The 20,710-nt window shown below is 42.8% G+C and overlaps 1 protein-coding gene across 3 annotated transcripts in view; it reads right to left on the bottom strand.

Annotated features, from left to right (window-relative positions):
* Positions 1–20,710, bottom strand: part of LOC6586273 (loricrin) — a 104,292-nt gene that overhangs the window by 8,348 nt on the left and 75,234 nt on the right. The gene's annotated exons all lie outside the window — the stretch shown is intronic.

Below are 20,710 nucleotides of genomic sequence, written 5' to 3'. Positions count from 1 at the left end.
ATGTCCTGGACGGACGGCACGACGGAAGCCAAAAGTGGAAATGCATGATAAATGACACAAGCTTTTGCTCACTTTTTGCCCCAAACTTTAGCGCTTTTTCTCGCTTCGCAGAGCTGTGGGAGTGAACGCAAGCGCCACAGCGGCAGCACCAGCCAAAGGAACAAATTTTTATTTTAAAATACAACACAAAACTGGACGAAAATTGTGAAACGATGACGTCGTAAATGTTTTGTTGCAACACACTGTGTGTGTGTGTGTGTGTGTGAGTGTGTGTGTGCAGTCAAAGAATCACACAAGTATAAAAAGAAGCAAAGTAAACTGTCCGCGAAACGGAAACTTCAGCTAAAACAACTGCAAGGGGCAACCAGAAAACAGAACGAAACACAACATAAAAAGAAAAGCACACAGAGCGGGAGAGAGATAGAGATAGGCGCAGTTGTGCAAGCCGGCCAGCAGGAAACCTGTAATGAGCTACCACAATGAAAATGGGAGACGGAGATATTTCGAGAGGGGAGAGAGAATACGATTAGATCAGATAAGATGATCAGATAAAATGCTGAATACAGCAAAATCAACAAAACTGAATCGCTCAATACAATCTGAATCTCTACCCTGAATCTCTACCCCATTGGTTTAGTTGAAGGCCAAGTTTTAGTGGCTTTATGGAGCAACAGATGAAACTGCCTTCAACAATAATTCAGCTGCTAAGCTGCGATTTCACTGAAATCACCTCTAATCGATTTAAATAGCTCAAAAGATTAGGTAATCGAGCGACAGATTAATTTCGAATGAAATGCTTATCTGAGTTCTCATATTATGTGAGGAGTTTATTAGCATTTGCAGAGCGAGATAGTTAAATCTTATCTTATTCATTCATATCCCATGCGTGTCGATTAGGCATTAACTCATTGATTTAATCCACGACTCTTGGGGATATTAGACATATAAATAGAAATTTATTGAAAATATCGTCTATAGCAATGTGATATGTATGGATATGTAACGAGATAGGAGAATTTACCATGTGTATGTGATAGTTACAACATCTACGGGTTTCCCTAGGCTTTCAATTGAAGTATAGCTTCAGCGCTATGGGTACGAAAAAGTTTGTACCCAACAAAGTAAGGCTAGAAACGATTAGTTGGGAATATGTCAGCTACTTGACTTGTACTTGAATATCCTGGGCGCTCTCAATGTCAATTGCCGGAAAGGGGCTGCTCATGTCAGCGCTTTCTTCCTCTCAAACTCATCTACTTGAAGTAGTACGAAATGTATCACCAACAATTACATAAACTATAAAAGTGCCACAGGCCTCATCGAAACGAGGTAGGGTGCACAAAAAACCCGCTCTGCCGCGCGCTGTTTCGCGAGGCATAAACCAAAAATTCACACTTGGTTACTTTCTTCATGACTTTGGATATTATTGTGGTTTATGTTAGTGCCTGTCACTCGCCCGCTGCCTCCCCGCTGCCCATCGCAGTCGCACACTGCCCCAAGCTTCGCTCGCTCCCCAAAGCAGGCACGCCCTGACGCTCACAGCGACAGCCGCATGTTGTCTGCCGCTGTGTGATGTATGACTCCATGAAATGCGATATATTCATGTTGAATTATTTTTGCAAAAGCGAAAAATGCCCAAGCCGAAGCGACACGAAACGCAACGCAACGCAACGCAGCGCAACGCAATCGAAACGCGAACTGAGATGACAACGAGAACAGGAATCTGAATCTGGGCGGAGAGCCGCTGGGCGAGGTGAAAAGTTTGAGCTTAAAGTCGACTGCTTAAAGCGCAAATGTTGCAGTGCAGCAAGTGGCGCCCCAATGTGGCAGTGGTTGCTCTTGTTGCAATTGAGCGAACAATTAAAAGTTTTAAATATTGTGACAGCATTTTTACAGTTAATTGCACAGCGAAGAGCGAAGCCCCAAAACTCTCGCCGCGCCTGTTGCACGCAGCTGCCAGCTTCATTTATAACTTGCCACATGCCACCTACCCTGCCCTACCCAACCCTATCCAACCATTGTCTTCACCTCACAGCCTCTCCTGCTCAGTCGCTTTCCCGCCATCCCTCCCCCTGTCCACTCCATGTAGGTGGGCAACAAAATAAAGTTTGGCTTTAGTTTTTCCTGACGTAGCACGATTTAATTTTCTAGTTATTTTTCAGCATTTCCCCCACCGACACGACGCGGGGCTGCGCCTCCAATAGCCGAATGGCAACTGGCGCAGCTGCAATGCCGCTGGCGCCTGCTCACGAACTGACAACCATTTGTCATTACCGACAGGCTGGCTGGGGGCTGGCGCTTTTTTTGCAGTGTATTGGCAGGCGGCACATGTTTAAAGCGTTTAACAAAAAGTTTAATTAGCAAATGTCGCCAGGCGGGTTCGAGCTGGGGTTGGCGAGGCGGGGGCAGCTGTTGGAGCTGTTGGTGGGGCTGTTGGTGCCCCGAATATGACCCTGCAATTCAGACATATTAAATTCCAGGCTGCAAACAAGGGAATTTCAATTCGTGGCAAGCGCCTCGGGCACACAATTTAGATGACTACCAAAAGGCGAAAAAACGAAGCAAATGCAAAAGCAAAAAAAGCAAATTCCGAAAAGCAAATCTTTGTAAGGCAGTTAATTAAAAACTTGAATGTTCAGGGAGCGGATGTGCGCCAGGGTGAGGCTACAGAATATCACTGTGTGTGCCTATATGTGTGTGATTGTGACCATGTGCGACAAAAGACTGCCCCAAAGCCCAAAGCTAACCAAATAGCTAGCAGAAGAGCAGCCATAATTGAAACTTCAGTTAGTTGGCACACTAATTGAAATGAACCAAACAAGACTCCCAGTAAGTACATTGTGCAAAGGAATGCCCATTACCTATTGACGAGGATAAAACACTTCTATAACACTCAAATCCAATTGATCAATCAAATTGATATAAATGAACAATGAGAGTGAGAGAGAGAGGAGGCACGCTATACACATACATATTACTAATATAATAATACTTTTATAATACAAATTGCAAATAAAAGTTATTTTTAATAATTAAAAATATATTGTAGGAGGCCTTTATTTCTTCACTTTATTTGTACATCGACTTCATTTAGGGATTATTTGCATATAAAAAAGAGCTTCACAACTATTTTACTATTAATAGCAAATTGATAGCTAAAAAGAAAAACTTATTCACATGATCGATTCCTTCTGACGCATTGCACAGATGACCTAGAACGCATAAAGAAATTCATTTTACCTTATGATAAAATTGAATTCACCGATTTTATTTATAGTCCGCATGGAAACTTACGGACCGGGGTCTTAAATCATTTTCAACGAGATTTATGCGGCTCTGCGACTAAGCTGGTATTTCAATCCGTAGCGGAAGGACACCAAGACGCACTCGTAAGGACAAGGACAGTCTACAAGACAGGGGATGGGCGAGGGGAGAGAGGAGGTGGCGGTGCAAACAATTGAATGATGAATTGACGCCCATTTCGGCAGATGAAGCGGCAACAATGGCCCCTAAGCATTATGCGTGGGAGCGCCAGCATGTGCGGTCAGGATGTGGACATGGCACCTGTCTCTAAGCTCTCCAAACTCTTTCTCTGCCAGCTGTTGCTGTTCCCTCTCTATTTTTCTCTCTCTCTCTCTCTCGCTCTTTCTCTCTCTTCCTCTCTCTGTGTCTGTCTTTCTGGCTCTCTCAAACAGCTAAGCCTTTTGCCGCACAATGATGGATCTCCTTAATTAAGTCGCAGTTGGCGCTGGGCTTAGAGTGGAGTTGGAGTTGGAGTTGGCGCTGCTGCTAAATTGAAAGCGTATGAAAAATGTTGCCGGGCATAAAGACGATTATGACAGGCTGATGATGAAAAGTGTGTTGGACACATTGGCTACTCGAGCATCTTGGGATGCTTTCTAATGGCAGTCCATCGCCCGTCATTCGCCACTCGCCACCCGCCACCCGCCCCTCGTCACTCGTCTCTCATCGGCCATTACACAGCGACAGCTGTTCAGTATTGGATAAGAAATTACATAAGCTCTTGCTAAACAGTTTGAAAAGAGTTTTGAAAACGCGCAAATATTAATAGCAATCCCTCTCCCTCACTCTCTCTCTCTCTCTCTCTCTCTCTCGCTCTGAATTAAAGAATGAAAGTTTCGAAAAGCATTTGATGAACGCAAAGAAGCGTTTGCCACTCGTTTGATGCGACGTTCATTTGCTTTGATTGCCTGTCAAGTGCTTTAATCCGCAGCAACCACAATGGCGCTGACTGGCAGCCACATGGAATATATTGTAAATAAATTACACATTAAACATTTGGAGTGCGCGTGTCGCTCTCTAATAACTAAATACACATTTTCGACCCAACTACCGCAGAGTGTTGGCTGCTATTGCATGCAACAACGGCCTATGGGACCCCAACTAGGCGCACTTTAAATACTCTTTTGCAGTGAGTTCAATTATAGGAATAAACAAGTAAGAACGTTGCAGTCGGGCGTTATCGACTGTGGAATACGCATTCACATCCCATCAGCAATTTAGCAGCTATGTTTGCCACGCCTCTACTGGGCGTAGACACCTCATTTTTGATCAGTTCTTAGAACGAGATAACGGAAACCTAAATGCAAAATATGAATGCTTACGCTAAAAAAATGTAAAAATTACAGTGTATTTTTCATAATCCACGCCCCTAAAGAGGCGTACAAATTATTTTTGGCTCATCGATAGACATATAATTTTGTCAGTAGACTTTATAAAATCATAACACTAACTTACGTGCAAAATTTCAGATTTCCGATTTGCCACGCCCCTAGTGGCACTTTATAAATCGAAGATATACACAAGTATGTGTTCCGAAAAAAACTGCGTTCATACGGGCAGACGGACAGACGGACGGACGGACGGACAGCAAGACGGACATTACACAAAGCCAATATACTAATTCACTTTCGTGAAGGAGTATAAAGAATTTCATTATCAAGGGCAAGGCTTGGCGGAGATGTGTGAAATATCTTAATTTTGTTGCGCTGTGTAATTAATTCAATCAAATATCTGCTAGTTAGTTTACAAACATAGCTAGTGCATTTTTCTGATGTGAAAATGATAAGTTGACAGACTTCAGTGTTCAACTAGAAGAGACTAAAATATTTGAAAGTTCATTTATGGACAGCAAAAACATTTAAAGAAATGTAAAGAGTCTAAGTGGAGTTTGAGAATACATTGAAAAACAATTCGAAATTAAGTAAATGGCCCTTATACATATTTAGTTCCCATTCGATTAAATCCGAGCAGCAGCTATGGATTTATTTTTCAGCCTTTGGTAAGTGTATTGAAACAAAGTGCATATTGACAGTTTTTATATGTTGTTTTTACCCACAATTGCGACTGAGATGAAAAGATTTGGTAAGAGAGAGAAAGAGAGAGAGAGAGAGAGAGAGAGAGATGGTGGGGGAGTGAGAGAGCGAGAGAGCGAGAGAGAGAGAGAGAGAGAGAGCGACTGCTGCAGCTGCGGTAAATGCGGGCAGTCACCAGTAACCAATTCCCGGTTTCCGACTGGTCATTCCCGCTGCTGCTCTCGAATGCCGTGCCTTAAATTTGATGCAGCTTAAATGATATTTATGGATTTATGGGTGGCGAACACTTTAATTGGGTTTCTGTAACCAAAATGCAAAACCGAAAACGTTGCATGATTTATGTTCGAGTGTTTAAGCCAGTGCAGACAGCCCAGGGCAGAAGGAAGGGCAGGGCAGATGGGCAGATTGGCATGTCGAACTCTCGTCTAACTTCATAAAGACTCTATTAGTAAATAAAATGCCATAAAATATTTATAAATAAGCTGCAGGGTGCAGTAAGGTCCAACAGTGTGGAAGACAGCCTGACTCGGGCTCTGGAGTCAAGCGGAGACAATGCCTTGGCCAGAGGAGCAGAAGCAGGAGCCGGAGCAGGAGCAGGAGCAGGGAACAGAGATCTCTTGTCCATTGTTGCCGGTTCCCAGAGCTAAACTGCAGCTGAGCTATGCAAGTAGCTGCCCAGCTCACTCTCTACCTACCTCTTTCTGTCTGTCTCTCTCATCCTCTCTTTCTTTTGCTACTTTTCTATATGACATTATGCAAATCGCTTGGCAGCTGCTGCCACTGGATACAAAGCAGTCAGCATGCCGATACGGTTACACACTGGCAAAGACTTTAAGTGGATTACAACAGCAGCAGCAACATGCAACAGCAACATGCAACAAACGCCACGGCAACGGCAACTTGTTAGCTGCCAGCAAAGAACCCAATAGCAAAGTTCAATAGCTGTTTGATTTTCGATATGACGACGAGCCTGAGCAGCAGCAGCAGCAGCAACTGACGGGGGAAGCAGCTGGAGGAGGAGAGGAAGTACTTTGCCTCATTGCTTGGGTTCGTTGTCTGCTCGAGTGTTGTGTCGCCGCCTCCCGCTGGCAATTTATGGATTTTCTATTAAGCGCGACATCTTAACAATTTATAGGCAATTGGCAACGCGGCGTATGCGTAATGCAGGCGGCCCAGCAGTGAGCTGCAGAATATGAGTCTGAGAGGACAATAGATAGAGACAGCAACAGGGGGCAGCGGCAGAGGCCGGAGTAATAAGTTTCAGGTTTCAGTTTCAAATCTGTTGTGGTGTATATCAGATTGGTAAAATCGACTAGCGACGGGCGTATACGTCATACAGGTGAGCCAGAGCCATGGAGCCAGAGGAAGAGGCAACGCGTCTAATTTATATAATCAGCTTTGCGTCCTCAGCAGCTTACGCAGTGTATGCGTAACGCCAGCCAATGGCCTGCAACGGCTAACGGGGCGTATGGATGATGCGCCTGCATTGCTTTGGCCCGGACCTGGCTTGAGTGCAATTTAAACTTTACCCGCTTGCTGGACATGGGAAATTCGTTCCAGTCTCCGTTTGTTTCGCCTCCCTCCAGCTCGCGCAGGGGCTGTGGCTTTGTTGTCGTTTTTCTTCAACTAATTTCTGTCTGAGCGCACTTTGTAATTTCTGCCTTTTAGTTAGTTGCATGGCAAATAATAGCTTCCGCTTGCCTGCTGCTTTGACTAAGAAATGAAATGATGACGAAACAAACGTTGCGCTGCCTGCCCGACAGCCCCTCAGCTCACGCCACTGAGTCGCCCAGTCGACCCTCCGAGTGCTATCATTTTGTAGCTGCAAGCGCTAACGAAAAAGAAAACTCGCTTTGCACCGAGCCAAACTTTATTATGCCAGGCAGAGAAAGTCCGCCAAAACGAGCCAACGAACGCGCCAGCTTTATGACTTGCGTCCTGCACAAGCGGGCGCCGCGAGCTGCCAGTCCGCTAAACGCAGCGGCAGGAGATCCGGGAACGAGTCTGTGCCCGCCAGCCTGAAGCACGCGCAGCTGCAGATGAGCTAGGGCTATCCGAGCAGTTAGACCAAGCGTTAATGGAAGATTAAGGCATAGCAATACAAATCGAATTGCAAAGTCTCCAAGTTGAGTATGTAATTGAAATTTTGATCAAGTGATCTATGATAGAGCTGTTTATAGAGCATATTCATTTACATCATATAATGATTTAGTATTTATTGTGTATACTCCCTGAAATGACAATGATAGCTGAGTGAATTGCTGACTGTCTAGAGTTACAGCCACTTCAATCCACTAAAAATGCATTTTTCATAGCTAAATCTGACTCAAGTCTCATATGCAAATGGAACTCATACGACCAGGTATGCTTGCATTCCCCCACAACTCCATTAGCGACCCTCGTGAATTTGAGCACTAACAGCTAATATCTACGGCAAATAATAACAAAAACTGTGTGTGTGCTTATGTATGTGTATGGGTTATATGAGTAAAAACAGGCAAATGTTTAAGCCAGAATCCATTGCCTCGCGACTTCTCGCTGTCATGCCAGACCCGCATAGATGTGGGCGTGTCACGCCCATGCGCCCACACGCCCATTGATAGTTTACCCACTCATTTCGAGTCGCTGGAGCGCAACCGGCAGAGTGCGGCTTCAACTTTTGTTCAAGTTGATCGAAAAGCGCGAATAAATCGACCCAAGCCCTCAGCTGACTTAAAGCAACAACAACTAAGCAAAATATTTGTTCAGCAAATAATGCGCCGAGTGTTCTTAAATGAAGCACTACTTCGATCTCAACTTTAATAATTAACCAAGTCCAATCCAAAGGCGTACATACACGCGAAAGAATCGCGCAATTATTTTTACGTTAATTGGTATTATTTGCAAATAATAGCTGGCCGCAAGCTTCGCGCGCGTGTGTGTATGTGTGTGGGGGTATCTTTTAAATATTTATGTACACATGCATACAAGTAAAGCTGGGATATGAAAGTAGGCGTGGTTGATGGCAGATAGGACGTAGGCCGAGGCCTATCCAGTAGCTTTACTGCATTAGTTTGCTTCAATTCTTAAGTAAATAAATAAATATTTTGTTCTTTATAAAATAAGAAATGTTAGATATATGCAAATACGTATATGTATACACGTGTATGTAAATATTTCAACATTCGAAGACAACATTTTTACATGATCTGAAGCGCATCTCAAATGAACAATGATTCAGTAGCTGATCATCTAACATCTCTTCTCTTCTGTCACTTCTGTTTATTTCTTTCTTTTATCCTCTCTTTTCACTCTCATATCACTTCTTATATTGTTGTTCTCAACGTGCTCAAGTTCTCAAGTCTCTCATGCGATTGGTCTGTTCTATATTCGTTTATTATTCATCTCTCTGCTGTTGCTTTATAAATCTTTTTTTTTCTGGTTTCATTTTAGCTGCTTTTGTCGTTATTTTCGTTTGTCTCCCTTTTTTCCAGTCTTCTTTCTTCTGTTTCGCATGTTTCTTTTACCGTCTTCATTGTTTTAATTTCTCTCTTGTCGCTTATCAGCCTCCCTTGCCTTCATTTATTTTTCTATCTTCTTTATTATTTCTTTGTTCCCTCATCCGTCGCCTTCTTCTCTGACCTCTTTTCTACTGCAGGATAATCCAAACGACTTTACTAATTGGCTTTTTACCTACAGTATTATTATATCAAATTTCATATACTTATGTACACATATATGTAACTATATACTAATATTCGACTCATGAGTTTGCATGATGATGATGATAATGATGATCATTTCGCATTTGGTCTCTACATTTTGTGGCCTGCGTTTGCCGTGTTGTGATGTCTAGTGTTTATCTAGTGGGCAAACACTTGGCAGACGAAAAAGGAATAATAGAATGAATAGAACTTGCGAAAATGTTAATATTAATTGAAATTGAAATGCGGAGCTCTTCGCGTCGGCGTTGACTTTCAAATTTAATCAAGCGCCAAGTGTAAAGCAAAATCTAAACAAAATGCCAGCAGACCCTAGAGTGTGTGTGCACATTACGTGCGCGCGCGTGTGTGCGTGTGTGCGTGTGTGTGTGCAGTGTATGTGAGTGTGTATTAGTTGGGGTAGCTGAAAATTAATTAAGTTGAGAAAATGTCAACGCGGCTGCTTTCGACTCGCCCCGCAGCTCGTGTCGTGTCGCTTGATATTGTTACCTGCCATTCGTTTCATTTCATTTTGTGCCGTGCCATGCCGTACCGTTCCGTTCCGTTTCGTTTCGCTGCCCTCTCAACATTTCGAGCTGTGTGCTGTGTGTGCAACTTGTGTGCTGCGTCACTTGACACACCCTGGAAGCATTCACGACTTGGGTAGCTCCATTGCCCATCCAAGCTGAACTACAGTTAGCTTTAGCTACACTCACTTTTTTCTCAAGGAATAGACATTGCAGCCCAACTCTAGACCCGATCAATCAAGCCTTTCGTCTAATACCTGAAGGTGAATTGCTTCAGCTTTGCCTCAATTACTGTATAGGATATCTATACATCACATACGGCCTGCATGGCTTTTTGGCTTTTATTAAGTTTTACGGCTTCACACATGCTGCACACTATGCACACACATATCTAACACATATATGTATATGTATATATATATATAGATTGCACACCTGCAGCTCTTGTGATTTAATAATGCGACGCACAATGGAGCCAAATGAGTTTTTGTATAATAAAAATCCAAACTTTTCGAGTCACAAATATCTTTTGTTGAAATTTTCTATCAAGTTTTTCTCGTCTCACGCAATCAATTTGATGCCAAATTTTGTGTACAACTTTCCTATGGAGCCCAAAGTTGACTTTATTTATTTTTAGCCCGAATATTTGTATTAAGTTTTCAGTTATTTCAAAAGATATTATTAAGATTTGTTTCTCACTTAAGCAGATGTGTCGTGCTGGAATGGAAATCTAGTGAATCCAAATTTAGCTTAATGCCAATTAAAATATGTAATCTTGATCAGGGTCCATCAAGTATATCAGAATAGAGACGCATAGCTGTCGGCAGACAGTCTTTGCGGGCGGTAGTACTCATAGTGAGTATGATTTTATGGTCATATCTAGGATAGATAACTCTATTCAATATAAATTATATTGACAGAATATGTGTGATCTCCTTAGCTAGAATAGAGTCTTAAATCGTCGGCGATCCCGTTGGAGCATTCTTTGGAGTTTTTTCAATGCTTTGACTGGAGCCGCCTTCACTGCACAGCACATTAAAATTTGTGGCTTGAATAGCGGCAAGCTTAATGCTATGATAAGTTTATAATGCAACCCACATACACACACAGCTTCTGTAATTCGTTGTAAAGTGCAAAAAGCGAAAAATGAAGCCAAGCCAAAAAAAAAGGAATCAAAAAATAAAGCTTCTTGACTTTTTTTTGCCATTTGTTTTTTATTGGTCTATGTGTGTGTGTGTGTGTGGAGAGTTTGTTAACTTTGGAGGCTCTAAAATTCATTCAAATTACACTAAACTACAGAGGCAGCCGCTGCGCAGCTAGGGCGGCTGATTGCTCCGCCCACTGGAACTGTGTCGCTGAATGGGACGTGTGCTCGGAAATTATATGAGTAGTAGTTTTTGTTGTTGTTGTTGCTGGAAGGGACTCCCACGGGCTGTACGAACGTTGAAAGAGCGCATAAAGCGTTAAAGGACCGCACATGGATGCAGAGCAGTGCAACATATGGCGGCGGGAAGTGCAGCTAAGCCAAAGTTTGGCATGGGGGAGAAGAGAAGCTGGAAAAAGTGAAGCAGAAGTCAACTCTTAGTGGACGGCGGACAGCTTCGACAGCGTCGGCAATCAAGAAGGCTCAACTTTTGAAGACTGGCACACAAAATAAAGCGAGGACCTCTGCAGAATTGGCCAAAAATGTGGGCGTGGATGTGGGTGTGGGTGTGCCTGTCAATGCCTGGCCGTGGCTAGACAAACAATAAGGGAAAATTTTCAATTTCGTATGCAAAACTGGGCCACAGCCCGATAGTCACGCACCACACAAGCTTGGGGCCTGCAGTGGGCGTGCCAATGATGATGTTCATCAGTGGGGCGAGACAACGGCTCTTGTCTGCTGGCTTTCGCTCTGGCTTTGCCTTTGCCTTTGGCTTTGGCTTTGGCTTTGGCTTTGCCTTTGGCTTTGCCTTTGCCTTCGCCTTTGATTTTGTGTGCTGATAGGCGCAAAAAGTCAAATTGTGGCAGCCAATTAACAGCAGCCGAGTTAGCAGACCTTCAGCACCCTGCGGGGCATGGGGGCAGCTGTTAAGAAAAGCACAAGTCAAACAAAATGAGGCAAAGTGCACACACACACACACACATACACACACACATACACACACACACGTACACTGACCAGTTGGCTGAGCAGGTTCTTGGCAAGGGTTAAGCCTGGGCCTGCCTCTCTCTCTCTCTTTTCCCTCTCTCTCTCTCTCTCTCTCTCTCTCTCTCTCTCTCTCTCTGTGTGTGTGTGAATGCGAACGTGACTCGTGCCCCTTACTGCATGCTGCGTGCTGCAAGCTCGTTTATAAAGTTGACAAAAAACGTTCGGCCCTGCGATAATCATCTGGCAGTTTTGCGCTATCAGCGACACACACGCACACAATGAACCAGCCGCAAAAGGAGCCACTGAAGCGTGCCCCCAGATGAGGGTGGAGGATGGGTGTTGGGTGTTGGGCGGTGGGCTGTGGGTGGCAAGGCACATGGCCATGGAAATTATAATGGAAATAGAAAGAAGCGCCCAGCCTTCTCACAGCTCGACACTTTTGCTTTTGTCAACGTGCTCGCTGGCGGAGGAGGAGGCGCCCCATCAAATTGCCCCAAAAGATGACTGGTAACAATTTAAAGCGATAGAGCAGCGCGCATGGGGCTCCAAAGGGCTGCGCGCATCTGGGCGCTGATTGGGTGCTGGGGGAGCGAGCGGACAGCGAAAAGAAACGCCTCGAGGCTTGACCTGCTAATGAGTGCACGAACAGAGGGAGAACAGAATGCGCGACAGCACACTGACACCAACTGCATGAAAAGCGAAGCAAAAACCGTGCATTTCCAAGGCATTTGCTTCTGCTTCTAACTATCCAAGAAATAATGCAATGCAGGCTATACGATGTGAAATAGATAAAAATTATTTTATTGCCTGCTTTTACATCTTATATATAATATGAAAACTCTCCTATCTGAAGACCCGCTGTAGCTGATTGTGCACCACTGTGCGTAGGTCTCAATAGGCACAAGGCCAAGTCGCAAACAATGTCGGGAAAATAGCGGCGTTGCTCATTAAAATCGCAAAGTGAATGCAACATGCAACATGAGCAACAGCAGCAACAACAACAACAACAATAACAGACAACAGCCTGAAAGTAGGCTACGCAGCAATGGAAAGTGAACCGCACAACAATTGGCATTAGAATAAGCTAGCCACCGACAGAGAGAGAGAGAGAGCGACGCAGAGTAAGAGAGAGAGAGAAAGAGAGAGCACGAGCTGTATCTAGGCTCTAAAGATATCTGTGCCGCAGAATATCACAGCTGCAGCCCAATTATTGCGAGCTCTCAGCTCCAATTCGCCATCAAACATGAATCGAACCACAAACCAATTCAACTGAGAGCTGATAGCACGATATACGAATTACGAAATGGGGGCCAAGTGTAAGCCAAAGCTAAGCCACAACATACTCATAATGCAAAAGTGCCCCACGCAGCACCGGGAAAGAGTTCCTGCACAATTGCAATAGTCGTAAATCAACTTTAATTCATATTACATTGAATTGTGTTTCAATTTGCATAAATTAAAAGTGATAAATTAGATAACTTTCAGCTCGACATACACATATGTACATATATGCCTAATGTAGAGTTGCTGGAATCAAGTTTAAGATCTTCTTTCTCTTATATCTCAAAGACCATGCGAATGAATACACTTGACAATGATAGTGATTTGTTTAGTGTCGATCTTTATTCTTCTATGTCCAGGTCATCACACAGAATCATGCATATCGCATCCCTTAAATTTAGGGCGTCTATTCCACAGACTCTAAGGTTCAGCATTCGTCTATTACCTACTCTAATCCCTGGCATTGCAAGAGTTAACGTTAATCTGCCTCTTTATGGGGTCCGTACATGTACATTTCTATCGCACTACCTGATAGTCGTTGAGTGAGTATAGCATATACTAGTAGTACATTCAAGATATTAGAGCTGACTGCGGAGTAAGATTATACTAATATATTATATGCACTGGGATCATCTAAATATCCAATTAGAGAATTTGAAAGAGTATCTGCTGCCTCAGTGAAGCAGCAGCAGCAGCAGCGGTTCGCCAAGCAGTTGGCCAAGATGACGCGCAGGCACAATGGAATTGCATTTGCAAACATTTGGCCCATTTGGCCCATTTGGCGAGCTCTGCTGTATGAGAATAGCTAACGGTCGTTTATAGGCCACGCGCTCAACGGGAAATCGCTTTGTGCAGCTGTAACAGGAGCTGCCGTTGCTGCTGCTGCTGCTGCTGCTGCTGCTGCTGCTGCTGTTGACAGCCTGTCTCTGATTAAGGACTTATTTAAAGGGGCTGGCAACAAATTGTGGAGCGACGTAAATCAAAAGCAAAATTTAATTCCAACAAAAATGAAAGGCTGATAATAATGAGACTACAGCCAAGGGAAACAAATTGAAATGCACACACACACACGTACACGCACACGAGCGCAGCCAAGACAAAAGATGAGCAGCAACACGGACAACCAGACAGACAGAAAGCAACAAATTTTGGCTTGGAATTTGCATTCAGATATATTTCAAGCTAACAGCAAGCACGACAGGCAGTCATTAAGTGGAGAGTGGAGAGTGGAGAGTGGAGAGTGGAGAGTGGCGAGTGGCGTATGGAGAGTGGAGATGGTGGAGAGGCTGGGGCAGACATATTTTTGGGAGAGTGAAAGAGCTCAGTCTGCTGATGCCTCTGCTGGCACTTTCGCTTCTGTTTCTGCCTTTGGCTCCCCCACTTGTTCGTTTGTCTGCCTCGCTGACATTGCAATTAAATGAACGCACAAAAGTATGCAATGCAAACGGCAAATGCTGTAAACAAAATGGCGCAAAGCGAGACGTGCAGAAATGAAGTAAGCACAGTAACCAGAGAGCAACATACAGAGACAGAGAAAGAGAGAGAGAGCGATTGAGAGGAAGAGGGATAGAGAGAAGACCTGTTCAGTGGCCAAGTTGAAGGCATTGCAGCCATGCGCCACGAGTCAAAGTTGCAGCACATAGAAAAACCTTGCTACCACGTACGAGCCCACCTGTGTGTGTGTGTGTGTGTATTTGTGCGTGTGCGTCAGGCAATGTCTTGCCTGTTTTGTTTTGCTAGCTGCAATCGCATTTGAAAGTGATAATTTTCTTGCATACACAAAGCATTTGTGTATGTGAGCTCATGTGGATGCGTCAGTATGTGTGTGTGTGTGTGTGTGTGTAGCTACTGTAAAAGAGTAGGCAAAGCACACACATGTACACTCACGTACATATAGAAACATTGCGCACTTTTCACACACAAGCAAATGTAAAAATGTTACACACACATACATAACTGTCAGTACTCGGAGAATGCAATGGCGATTTCAATAGAAACTCCTTAAATTATGAGGCTAACAAAAATGCCAGGAGTGAACCACTCACAAACGGGTTGGATCGACTAGAGCCGAGGATATTTTGTGTTTAATCTGCTAAACACACATATACACACACATATGTAGTGGTAGATCCCATAAAGTATATAGGGCGACGAGATGAGTCGATATAGCCCAATCCGTCAGTCTGTCAAACTCTTCAATATTTTTCACTATATGTAACTAAATTTTAAATGCACAAACAAAATTTGCAAAATTATTGAATATTTCAAATACAAATAATTAGGAATCAAATATAGTATGAATATACGTATATATATCAAGGAATAAATAAAAATGTTTCGATCTGTTTTATTTCAAAGGTAAGACAGAAGATCATCGATCATGTACGAATAATATTATGATGCGCAACAGAAATCAGGGTAATTTGCCATCTTTTGCAATTATCACTAGGTTGAATTTCTCTCAGTGTACATATGACTTTATATGAGCCAAACAAATCAGGTCAAACACACAAGCAGGCGAACTGCGATGAGCAAACGATAAATGAGAAACGCAGAAGGGCTTAGGCTTAGTGAAGGTGGTAGGAGGTGGGCGGCATATGGGCCCGGTATATTCCACTAACGCTCCCCCCTTTGCTCCGCCTGCAACAACGTCAAACCAAAGCCAAACCAATTGGGTCATAATTGCTTTTGGCCGCCGAGCACAAATGAGTCGTAAGAGGAGCAGCAGCAGCTGAAGTCGAGAGTAACTGCTACCGATACCCGCTACCCGTCACCCGTTACCCGTTACCCGTTACCCGTTACCCGTTACATGTTACTCGTTACCCGGTACTCTGCAGTTGGGCGCTGCTTACGGTTAAACGTAACTTAAGCTTCAAACGATTTGTGGATGCAGGTTAAGGGTCACTTTTCTGTGGGCCCACAGAGGACAGCAGAGCTATTGCATTCCATAAGTGAATATACATACATACACATATACAACCTCGCGACACGTGCCCCTGTGTGCGTGTGTCTGTGCGCACACGGGGTCACGTGACTAGTGATGCAAATTTCAATAGTGGTCTCCTGTTGACTGCCACAAGCCACAAACCAGTTGCATGTCTCTCCAGACATAATGAGAGCACGCGGCTACAGCTACTTTATACACATACATACATGTATGCCATCTAATACCAGATATAGTTGAATTCCTTAACTGATAAGCTATATATTGTATGTATATGTATATATATCTAAGCGCAAATAATTATATTCATTTATTTAAATACACAAGAAACAAGTAAGAACGTTGCAGTCGGGCGTTACCGACTGCGGAATACTCATTCACATCCCATCAACAATTTAGTAGTTAAGTTTCGCTCTAATACTGTAGAATATACAGGTATTTCCGATTTGCCACGCCCCAACTGGGCGTAGACACCTCATTTTTGGTCAGTTTTTAGAAAGAGATAACGGTACCCTAACTGCAAAGTTTGAATGCTTAATCTCAAAAAATGTGAAAATTACAGGGTATTTTTCGATATGCCACGCCCCTAAAGAGGCGTAAAAATAATTTTTGGGGAATCGATAGAGGAGGCTACCAGTAACTCAACTATCCAAATTTAAAGCTTCTAGCTATTATACTTTAGGAGATATAAACTTTTGTGGTTTGCCACGCCCCCTGTGGGCGGACATATATCCGATAAAACTTTTTGGTCTTGGGTGATCAGTCCGAGTATATATACAAAATTTGAGGTCTCTGCCATCAATAGTGTCCAAAATATAGGAGAATTTAAAAAATCACTATATCTCCAGGTCCGATTTGCCACGCCCCCAATGGGCATAGACTTATAATTTTATCATTAGACTTTATAGAATCATACCATTAGCTGACGTGCAAAATTTCAGCATTCTAGGTTTACAACTTTAGGAGATACAGTTTTATCCGATTTGCCACGCCCCCAATGGGCGTAGATATATCCGCCATAGCTTGTGATCTTGGGTGGTCAACGCGGACCTACATACCAAATTTCAGCTTTCTAGCTCTTTAACTAACATGATATCTGGTATATCGGAAAATGCATTTTTCGATTTGCCACGCCCCTAGTGGGCGGATCGGGAAAATTTTAACACTTTATAAATCGGAGATATACACGAGTATGTGTTCCAAATTTCAAGTCTCTAGCTTCAATAGCGCCGAAATAGATTGCGTTCATACGGACAGACGGACAGACGGACAGACGGACGGACGGACAGACGGACGGACAACAAGACGGACATTGCACAAAACCAATATACTGATTCACTTTCGTGAATGAGTATAAAAATACATGGTTTTAACTGCTTAGTGTGTCCAGAAAGCATTGCAATACAGTATATTATTGTAATATGCTATTTTGCTGGTTAAATTTGTACTTATATGATCCTTTCCTTATAAAATTACATATGATGTACTATAGCGATTGTAAGTATTTAGACTAAATGCCTTCATCAGTCCAAAATGAAACATAATAATCACAGGGTACATATTAAATATAGCACGAGTTATGAGTTTATGAAGATATTTGACATTTAGTTTTAGGTCAAGTCCCGGTCCTGTAGATCTTGAGTAATTAATCATAATAATAGGTGACAATCCGCCCTCTGGAGGTATTTCCTTGCCACCTCTTGAAAATGGGAAATTAGGGTATATTGTTCTTGTGAAATATATATATATATATGATCTGTCAGTCTGAGTATATCTAGGCATGGCCGTCTGTCTATCATCGATACGGCAATATTTGCTTATATGCTAAAATTGTGTAACACGTCCGTAGAAGCCAACTTTAAATGCTCTATCACTTCCTCAAAAGAGTTTATAAGCTTTAGGCAATGCTTGTCTGGATGTAAAATAAAACAATATAATGTTTTCAGAGCTACTTGAGCTATGTCGACTTCTTGCATCTGTTACATCAGATATCAGGGATTAGAGACTCACGACCGTGAACGAGTATTAGTCAGTCAGCTATGCCAGTGCCCACTGCAATGCTATTGTCAGTTCTGTTTTGTTTTTTTTTGGTGCATTTGCTCAGCTAAAATTTTAAGGGCAAAAAAACGAGCTGGAGCTGAAATGTTGGCTGCATTGCGTTTATTGGTGCATTAGTGGCTTGTTAATTTGTTGTTCGATGGCACTCTGCGCGCCACACACACACACACACCATCACACACACTTACATGTGTATGTGTGTGCCACTGGAGTGCAGAGCCAGTGAGTCGTTAAGCAGACAAAGCGCCAGGCCTATTACGGCGCATAAAGCAGGGCAGTTGGGGGTTCACGTTGTTAATGAGCCCCGCGAGAGGCCAACAACATGTTAATCCCAGTTAGAAAATGCATTTGTATTGCCACCTCGGAGCCGCTGGGGCAGCTAGCATTTGATTCGCGGGGCTTTCCTTAATTTCTGCGTTTTAATTGCCTCCACGCGGACCCAAGCACAAAGTCAATGCAGTTTTTCGCTCTTCGTTCTTTGCTGGCGCTCATAAATCACGACACTGACGAGCCGTCAAAGGCAGGCAGACAATTGGACGCCAGAGTCAGCGTCAGAGAGAGAGACAGAGTCAGCGTCAGAGACAGAGACAGAGACAGATAAGTATTAGGCAGAGTCGCAGAGTCACTTCATAACTGAACTGTTCCTAAATCGCATAGATTTTAAATGCCAAGACAAAGTTGTGTCACATGCGAGGGCAGAAGTCGGGATCGGAGTGGTTTCAATGGGCAGTGGACAGTGGACAGAGGACAGAGGACAGTGGACAACGGACAGCAGGCAACGGGCAACGACTGTGGCTGGAATTGCGATAACAACAATGGTAGGGCGGGTGGCCGGTCATTGGACATCGGATATTTGATGTCGTCTTGCTGGATCGCTCTTTGGGGCAAAATAAATTACCATAATTTAGGGGTAATTCAGCCAGCAACAGCAGCAAAAACAGTAAAAGCTCACAAAATGTCGCTAAAACTCGCAACTGCGGCAACGTTGACAAAGGACGAAGTGGGCGCCGCAGCCAGGGCGATGGGATTTCTCCAAGTTAAGTGGACATGAAACATGCACGACCATCCACAAATGATGAGTGTGTGTGTGTGTAGGCTTGGTAACTAGTTTGATACCACATACAAATACCGTATATGTAGATATATATAAATATTAAAATATTTGCGTGTGTGTGTGTGTGTGGCAGACCATATGGAAACTAATGCAACTAACCTAACAAACTCCAAAAAAATATATATGTATATATATTTACTATTGTAATTTGAAGTTTATACAAATTTAACATTTGTGAAGAGTAAATCAAGGAAACAATGTAAGAAGAAATTATGTCAGCGGGACAAAAATGAAAAAGCCATGAAAAAGCCATGAAAGAGCGAAAAGAAGAGACACGGGAGAAGGAAGAACGAAAAAGAAAATATTAAATATAAAAGAGAGATATTCTTATTAAAGCACTATGTAAATAAACAAAGAATAAGCACCGAAGAATTGGCAAAGGGAAATAACAAGAAAGAAGGACAAAGACAGACCGTAGAAGAAAAGGCGAACAAGAATATACAAAGATATAGATAGGAAAAGAGACTATGCAAAGTAAAGACAGGTGAACATATAAATATAAGAAGATAATAATAATTGATAAGAAGGAAAAAAAAAGAGAGAGATTAATTATTAATTTATTATATGTCATCATTAAATAATAAATTATTTGCATGCTTCTTCTGGTTCGATTTGTACAAGCTGAGATCGCTTATATTGAACTATTTCTTCAATCATAAGCAATTCGGTTTGTTTTTTTTCGCTCCTTAGCTCAATAGAACGAATAGTTAAAGTAGAATATAGTAGTAGTATAATGACGGAAGAGAGAATGCCGTTCGGAATCATCTCAACTGCTTTGGCCTCATTCGAATGATTCGAGTCTTTCATAATTATTTTAGAGTCTATTAAGAAACTACAAGATATTCGTATTCCGCATATTCATATGGAGCCAAAACTATTTCCCTACTCTTGCACTTTTTAAAGTTTCCGATCCCGGTTGAGGCATGTTCAGGGCGTGCATGCCCCTCTTTGCGCAGCTGCAGTTACTGGGTGTCTGCACAGTCATCGGCTCATTTGATATGCTTTTTTATTAGAGCTCCCATTGCTGTTGGGGTCTGTTGGGGTGTGTATATGTATACACACATATATATGTATGTGCGTGCTTAGCAAAGCTTTTGATAAACTGCTTTACTCAAGTTGGAAGTTAGCCCGTGACTGGTCACTGTTAGCTGCGAGCTGTTTGCCGGCCACAATTGAGCAAGAGTTTTGGCCACGTTTAACTGACTCGAATTCAGAGCCATGTACAAGGCTAATATAGTTCAATAGCCAATGCGACGCCTGCGAAATGTGCGCACAGCTCATTTGATGCACATTATCGTGTTTTTCGTCTGTTTTTTCCTATTTGCTTTCATTCTTGAATGTCTGCCAAAAAGTGGGCTCGAAAAAATCCTCGAAAATGAAAACATTTACAAGGCACAGACAGGCGACCTCTGACCTCGCATCTACATAAAGCTCAAATAGGAGGAGACACAAAAAAAAATAAGTATATATATATATATATATATATATATATATGTATGTACGTATGTATGGGTATTTGTATATATGTATAAGTGTATATAGTCATGTTGTTTTGAGCTGCGGCATTGGCGCCCTGCAAATTGTTAGCTATGAATCGAATGAATTGAATCGAGATGAAGATTGAGCCAAATGTATGGAGCCC

Source organism: Drosophila mojavensis, unplaced genomic scaffold, assembly GCF_018153725.1.
Source record: "Drosophila mojavensis isolate 15081-1352.22 unplaced genomic scaffold, ASM1815372v1 contig_136, whole genome shotgun sequence".
NCBI classification, from domain to species: domain Eukaryota; kingdom Metazoa; phylum Arthropoda; class Insecta; order Diptera; family Drosophilidae; genus Drosophila; species Drosophila mojavensis.
Note: the sequence above shows the minus strand (reverse complement) of the source record. Positions and strands in the feature narration are given on the sequence as shown.